This window comes from Pieris brassicae, chromosome 2, assembly GCF_905147105.1.
Source record: "Pieris brassicae chromosome 2, ilPieBrab1.1, whole genome shotgun sequence".
Lineage (NCBI taxonomy): Eukaryota > Metazoa > Arthropoda > Insecta > Lepidoptera > Pieridae > Pieris > Pieris brassicae.
Window position 1 is genome coordinate 10,661,720 of NC_059666.1, and position 8,226 is coordinate 10,669,945.

The 8,226-nt window shown below is 33.0% G+C and overlaps 1 non-coding gene across 1 annotated transcript; it reads right to left on the reverse strand.

Moving 5' to 3' along the window:
• Positions 1-455: 455 nt before the first annotated feature.
• Positions 456-543, reverse strand: Trnay-gua. The gene is given in 2 exon segments: positions 456-491; positions 507-543. It is a non-coding gene; the product is annotated as a tRNA-Tyr (tRNA).
• Positions 544-8,226: the final 7,683 nt, after the last annotated feature.

The window sequence follows — 8,226 nt, forward strand, 5'->3', positions numbered from 1 at the left end:
ATTTGGACAACTTCTTGCAAGGGAAAAAATTTAACTCTGATGGGGCAGTCCAAATCGCCTTCACAGATCTTATTGATTCCCGTCCGACTGGTTTTTTTTGGTAAAGGGATCAATGAACTATCTATGAGATGGCAAAAGTGCATAGAAAACAATGATTCATACTTTGATTAATGAAATATATTATATTTAAAAATATTCGACTTTTTGTTCCTTCCATACAAAACACCAATTTTAATATGTAAGGACCTAATATATATTTTAATTTAAAATAATTAGATAATAAACCTTTTTTAACAGTTTGAAACTTACATCTCCATTTAGGTTTAGGTTAGTCAGAGCTTGAAATTCCAATGTTGTACCTGTATTATGTATAATAGATAAGGTATAATGTGATTCTAATATACATAAAACGAGTTTATTGCAATTTTATTAAATAAGTAAAAAAGACAACTCATTCCTTCGAGCCGGATTTGAACCAGCGACCTATGGATGACAGCGTTATTCCTCTACAGTCCACCGCTCTACCAACTGAGCTATCGAAGGTACATTAGTTTAAACGAAATAACCGTATCAAATACATTATATGTATGTCAATCTACATTTCTTTTGTTTGTAATTAAAACAAACATGAAATTCTAATATATATTTGAGATAATAAAGTTGATATACCTCTTCGCAATAATGTATTTTAAAGGTACTAAATAATTACGGTATTGACCAACTCTGTGAGAGGCTGTGGTTTACAATAACTACAGAAATCTTTTGGAGCTTGTGGGTTATTTTAAAAAATCACTTCCAGTCAGGCCTCAAAAGGCTATGATGAAAAATGTTCTGTTACATCGTAATCTTGACTTTTTAAAATTTACAATTAGCTGTTTAAATGTTGACTGTATATACTTAAGGAAGAATTAAGTTTATTGAGAATAAAATAGACTTTCTTTGCAAATTGTGCCCTTACGCCGTATGTTAGTTTGTGTGATAGGGTCAAATGTTACTTGGGAAAGTTGCTTTAACATAAACGTTTCTTTTAATGTGAGGTCACCCCACATTGGATAAAGGGAAACCGTTAAATAGCGATAGGGAAGACCGGCTTCTACTTTGAGAATTGCACGTTGGCTCTTTCTACTTCAATGAGTTGACTTTTGGCGCAACCTCCCATCTTCATACATTAACTAAATGTCGGGTGTATCACGACAAAATAGACCATTTACAGAATACACTGATCATTTAGATTCCTAAAGAAATAAATCAATTCCCGCATGTGGTGACTGGTCGTACTTGAATTCGTGTATACTGTGATGTTCATTATTTCGACATTGTGTTACATATACGAATAAATAATTATGAATTTTAGTATACGAGCGTTTCTAACTGAAAGTAAAGTTAAGCAGTAATGGACGTGAAAGCCCAAATACTAGAGATACATAGCTCTTTCAACTCTTTCAGTGTAACTTAAAAAACAGTTATGTTGTTGGAGATGGTAGAAGCTGTTATCGCGATAAATTCCGATTAGGTGACGTAAAGTATGTTGGTCGGCAGACATTTACACACCGACTCAAAGCCTGTTTGAGCTACGGAGAAGATTTGAGCCGTGGTTAAAGAAGAGTGGTGTATCATGAAGTCTGAGCTGTCCTTGCTTCTTCCTCTTGATCAGTTGGATATATACAAAGACAAAAGAGTGTCGCGATGATGGAAACGGCATTTATGAAAGATTATTTATGGCTGTATCAGTATACCTACTGATTATTAACTTAGCAGGTAATAATTCTTTTAGCTAGGTCGAAGCCTATGTTTGCAAAGTAACTATTAATTATATTAATGGAATTTGTATTCGTAGCATTTATCAAATTGGTAGCTGTTGTGTTATTTTACCACTGTATGTGATACTTTTTACTGCTACTACCAGCATTTTGGATCTGTTTCTATCTTACTCCCTTTTGGATTGATTAATAGGGAGCTGTAGAAGTTTTTAGTACTTGTCAAATAGTAATATCAAATAATCTTTTAGAACTTAAGAGAAGAGCCATACTTTACTTACTTGACGACTCATATTTTACTTAAACCATAATGTGATCATTACGAAGGGTAAAATGGAACATAACGAGCAGGTGAAATGGAATGTGTCGTTACTATTTGGGGATATATCAATATTAATATCACAACAGATGATTATATTTGTGTACATACTTAAACTTGTAAGCAACGATTTCAATGAGTGACCCATGAATGATCCACCTAGGATGGTCATTAATGGCTCAACTTAAGGTTCTTATTAAAATAAACAACAACATTTTTGAGTACGATTATACGTTGTGGATATACTTTAGTAATTTTTTATGCTGGTATGTAGGTTGGGGCAGCTGGTATTCCGTCAAATATTACGGTAAACACCTAAATTTTCATAACGAGAAAATCCTATATATTTACAGACTAAGTATCGCGCAAATTGCTTCAAATACATTTGAGTAATCATCACCAAATGAACCAATAAACTTGGCAAACAAGTTAAGCTCGAAAAAGTAATTTGGTGTGCAAATGAAAGGAGGCAATTGGATCGGCATTTATTTTAGCGTGTTTATTGTATTTGATCTTTTAAAAATGTTGACCTTGTGTAGAGAGTTTGCTGTTTATTCGGTAAATTAGGTGCATAGATAATGGCGGTTAGAATTCGATTCTAGAAAAAAAATGTTTCGAATTTTACTGATGAGTTTGATATAAATACAATCGCGGTTTCTTTTAAATACTGTTTGTTGGTGTCAACGCCAATAAGCTATCTTACTAAAAATCGGCATCAATAATGACATATCAATTACGGAGAATTATAATGACAATTTCAAGCCAGTATTCTACCCTATAAACCAACACAAAAAGCAACTTATACGTGGAAAATTGATCCTGGGCAGCGAAGAGAATAATTATCTGGCTTTGATGTTCACCGGCCTTGTGGAATGTGGGGGACCAGCTGAGACGCGCCGAAGCGTGGCTTTCCTGCCACCCGATCAGTGGAGCAAACTGCGAACTTGACCTTAATTAACGATATCAATGACCTATATAAGCTTTGACTATTCACGGATAATAGGCTGTAATTGATATTTTTTATTATTTATCAGGAAGTACATATAAACCATATAATAAAGTACAATTTGAATTAAGGAAAATCAATTACAGAGTGCAGATTTATTTATTTATAAAAGCGCTGGCAAGCGCTCGGCGTACTCATAACTAAAAATTAAATACAATATTTAATGAGACAAGCACTTATAGGCAAACAACATACACGAAGAGATAAGTAATCAAACAATAAAATAAAACTATATTAATTAAGCGAAAATCGATTCCAAAGTGAGGGGGAGCAAGGATATCAAGATCTAGTGTATCAGAATGTTCAATCTGGAGTTTTGGCCAAAGTATCTACTAAGTACATGGAACACGAAATTTAAATTTAGTTAAAAGGCTGGCCAATCAACTTGATTGTTAAATATCTGAAATGCAAATGATATATCAATTAATTTTCTAACTTTCTCCAATGACAACATCTTAAAGTGCGCTAGCGTGGTTTCGTCCTTACCTCTGACGTTCATAGGTGTACATATTTACCTATATGAATAAAGTTATTTTGAGTTTGAGAGTTTGAGTTCGTATGTTGGCAAATCTTTTTTCGAGTTATTTTTAATAGAATAGAAATTCATAACCATTATAGTAAGAATACTAAACTAGCAATTAATACTATTAATTTTAGACATCTGAGTCAACTAAGATAATATGTACATATATAATTGTCTGAGTTACAATTGGCCTACTGTATCCTGAAAATCTTGCGGAGGATGTTGTGTTCGCCAAGAACTCAATTTCTTTGTGCCTAAGGGATATGGGCGATGGCGAAGGCTATGGTTGTTTGCGAGCCATACCAAGGGCTAGAACCAGTCTGTTGCACAGATCTCCGTTTATAAATACGTTGATACTGAATGCTGTCACCGACACTATCGACATCTTTCTGTTCGCAGAGTGTGGTCATAAAAGCGATATGTATTTATTTACACTTCGTTACCATAATATACAAAATTATACATTTTACAAAAACAAAAAAGCTTACTTACTTAAGTTAAAGGCAACGGGCGGCCTTGTCGCTGACAAAATAAGATGAATACTTTAACACTATAACTAAAATTAAATAAATTAAATAATATGTATAAACAAAAATGTTTTAAATAGCTCATCCAAATTTAATTGAGTAACAATATATATAGCTTATTACGGGGCAGAAGAAAAATGATCAAAAAGAAGGTTTTTTACATAAATTTAAAGATCATCTTCTTCTTTTTATTTTATTATCTTTATTTATTTTTTATTTTATTATTATTATAATTATTTAATTGGTAAGGAATTTTATAGCGAGATATTGTGTATATTAATTATTAAATATGATATAATTTATTATATTTTTACCACATTATCGTAGTGGCTTAGTACTATAGGTATTTCTTTAAATATATAATCATAATTTCTTATTTGAGACAATTATATGAAAACTTTGCGTGAGAATGTTAGCATGTATGAAATAAAAAACGCAATAACAATATAAAACGTTGTTTAGGAGAATAAAAACTCATCATAAACAAGTGAATATAAAACAATCTTAATATATAATCTAGCCTCATAAACCTGTCGGCAGATGTTTGTGGTATGAAATTGTTGAGAAATTGGCGGATCGCGTGTATTTTCACTATGTAATCTTGTGGCCTTTGCCCCGGCTACGCCATTGGCAATGGCATGATTGACAGTAATGAGCGACAGGAAAGTAATATTTTGGCCATTATAATCGAAGATAATTCCATGGTAATTATAACGTAATTCCTCACAATTGAGACATTGTATGGTAAATGTTTTAAAATAATTTTGTTAACAGACATAACCTGTTTTTACGCGACTTCAAAAAATTTAAAGGAGGAGGTCGTGTAGGAATAAACTGAGCGTTTCTTAAGGCGCATCACCCCTATGTGGAACTAGCTGCCCACTGAAGAATTTCTGAACCACTTTGACTTATTATCCTTCAAAAAATTCCTTTAACAACTTATAAAAGATCGAAAACGAACTTGCGAGCCAGCTGGCTATGAGTGAGTGGTGGTGGTGACTTACCATCAGGTGAGCCTGTTATAAATTTAAAATGACCCGTAAAGCAGAAGTCGGAGATGGGACGTACATTTCTATGTATTAATGCAAATAGCCCCAATGGTTTCTAGTCTAAATACATGAATATCGCATTTAGTATTCATAAGATCCTGAGCTACGGACGCGCTAAGTATATCATATAATTAAGGACATATTCATATATCTTGAATACAAGTTTCATATCAGGAAAACATAGTTGTCCTTAGTTATCTAACTGGTTATACATAGGTTCATTTTCCTTGAATAAACAATTACAGGAAGTATTCAGGGATTTGATGACAATGTTTTTATCAGTTAATTTTTTTGAGGAGAAATAATCGTAAGTTTAAATCTGAGATGACATGTTCCCGTACACATTTATTTATTAATTGAAGTTCACCACATCATATATAATTCTATAAATACAGTATATCTTACAAGCTATCTTATATAAAACACATGACAATTATGGGAGCATACATGTTACAAAAGATTAAAACTACTAGAAAAATAGCAGATTATGTACTTATCAGATGCTTAACAATGCTTTTGTTTTAAATTGATCAGCTCACTACCGAACATATCAAGCTCTGGATACATTGTGTTTATTCTGTTACATTCGCGAAGTATTCAAATGAGAGGTGCTTGAACTCCTAGGTTGGTTGGGAATGAATAAGGCACGACAATGTTTATGTTCTGTAAGAAGTTACTTTTCTGTATTGGACCATTTAACAATTTTTAAAAGAAGATAAATCTTCTTAAATAAAGAGAGCGTATATAGGATGTTAAATGCTGGGATCTGGGTAATTTATTTGGCCTTTAAAGGGGAAGAATTAACTAATAATATACGAACCTTTATTCCAGTCACGAAGATATGAGTCGCAACTCGCAACTGACCGGAACGTTTTTAATTCGCATATAAATGGGTACAGCACTGCAACGGGGCTATTTGAATTACAAAGCGAGGTACCATTTTGTTTTTGTCAATACTGAGTCGGATTGACGAAAATATGTCATAATATAATATTTTTATACAATTTATTTGATAAACTTTTATTTTATTTTTATACATGTGTATTTACTAAGACATCATGGACCATTACGATCTACCATAACTTAAGACTAATTAATTTGAGTGATTTACTAATAAGGATATTTAACATAAGAAAGTGTCCAATAACACTTCTTACAGTCTCTATTGAAGGGAAGACACTCTGTTGTTCTATTTCTTCACTCACTGTTTAGCAGTTAATACTCTACACATTGACTAGTTCAAATGGTTTTCTCCTTTTCACTATGCCCGTGGTGTCAAGGAATAGCCCAAACATTATTGGATTAATATGTTCCTAAAATATTATAAAACGGAATAATAAAAAAGAAACAAGTAATTGTGAGAAAAAAATTCATTATATATGGCCTAATGACTAGCGTGCGATTCTCATCTCTGAGCTAGTAGGTTTGATCCCCGGCTGTGCACCAATGGACTTTCTTTCTATGTGCGCACTTAACAATCGTTCAAACGGTGAAGAAAAAGACTTGGGGAAATCGGCTATAGCTACATCAGTTTATGTAAATCGTATAGTTGTGTGTAAACTGACACAAGCGCCATTGTCCTCGGGAAGGTTCGAGTGACTCTTAATGGTTCTATAGTCTTTGATATTTGACAGAAGGCTATTGTAATCTAGCTAAAGACATTGTTTATGGAGGTAAAATATCAAAGATTGATTTTATGTTCGATTAAAATGTAATGTGTTCTCAGTTACAAGGCTTACCCGGATACTTATTTAGCGGTTTTCTTTGCTAATATTTTTTTTAAGTTTAAGCCAGTTATAGGCTTCAGTAGTCACCCTAAGCCCAAGGGCCCAGGCATACAAACACAGAATTGCTAAGCGCAATTACCTTCCTTGGTCTTTCAAATACGTCTCCGAGTCGATTCTGCAGCAGTAAAATAGCCATTGAAATGTTCAAAAAGACTTTAGTCAGGTCGTTAGGCCTCATTAAAGATAGGAAAAAACCAAGGATCATAATAGCTCAAAACTCTGATGAGAAGGTATCGAGAAGAGCCTCCACGCTTTCTTTCAATAACCGGAAATGACACTTTTAATGTTTTTATTGCTTGGTTTTAATTTATCTGTCTTATTTTTATCTGTTGCGTTATAATGAAATTTATTGTTTTTTTTCGTACAGCAAATAGGCGCAGAGAATCACTTGAGCAGACTCTAGAAGTAGCCGAAACGCGACGAGAGTGGTTTGTAGCTATCTGAAAACACACCACATTAATCAAAAATTAGTAGCCCGTACATTTTTATTTGGTTTCTACAGCTGTTGCAATATAATATTGCCGTAGGCAGCGGTCATTTACACAAATGAATCACATTTCTGTTGTTTATTTTTAAAGTGTTGAATTACGTAAAATTGTATTCTTTACCGCCACAACCTTGACATGCTGTAAATGTTAATAAAATTGTGACAGTTGACAGTCAAAGGGCAGTCTTGATTAATAGTAATTTTTCATATTTCTTTGTTTAATTGTTTAATTATAACAATAATTTAACTTGATTTTGGATATAAAATTCATGCTGTAAACACAAAACTGTGATGGTTTGCCAGTAAAGAGCTTGCGGAAACTACTAAAGAACTTATTCTTTCGGGATGGGCTACTTTCTAATCGATATAGCAAAATCGAGAAAGCAATATAATTTAATATAAACGAAATAGTTTACTCTTTATTGAGGAGTTGCGTGATTTCAAACAATACCAAAAGATACTTCTTCTAGACTTGCTGGAGTATTTCGATCTGTAATCGGAATATATTGTCACCACAAATGGCTTGATTACATGATTCATTGGAATCGTGATGTCATGATCATTAATTGTTAGTATGGGGCTAAAGCATAGATGAACATATAATATAGGAATTTACCTTTAACATAATTAAGTTGTAATACGCAATTAAGTAGAAGGTATTATAAAATTGACAAATATTTTGCAAGAGGTAACACAGGTATTGCCGGCCAGCAGGCTCCATAAATATTATGAGGATATTTCCGAAAAAGTTGTGGCCTGGACCCGTTGGAA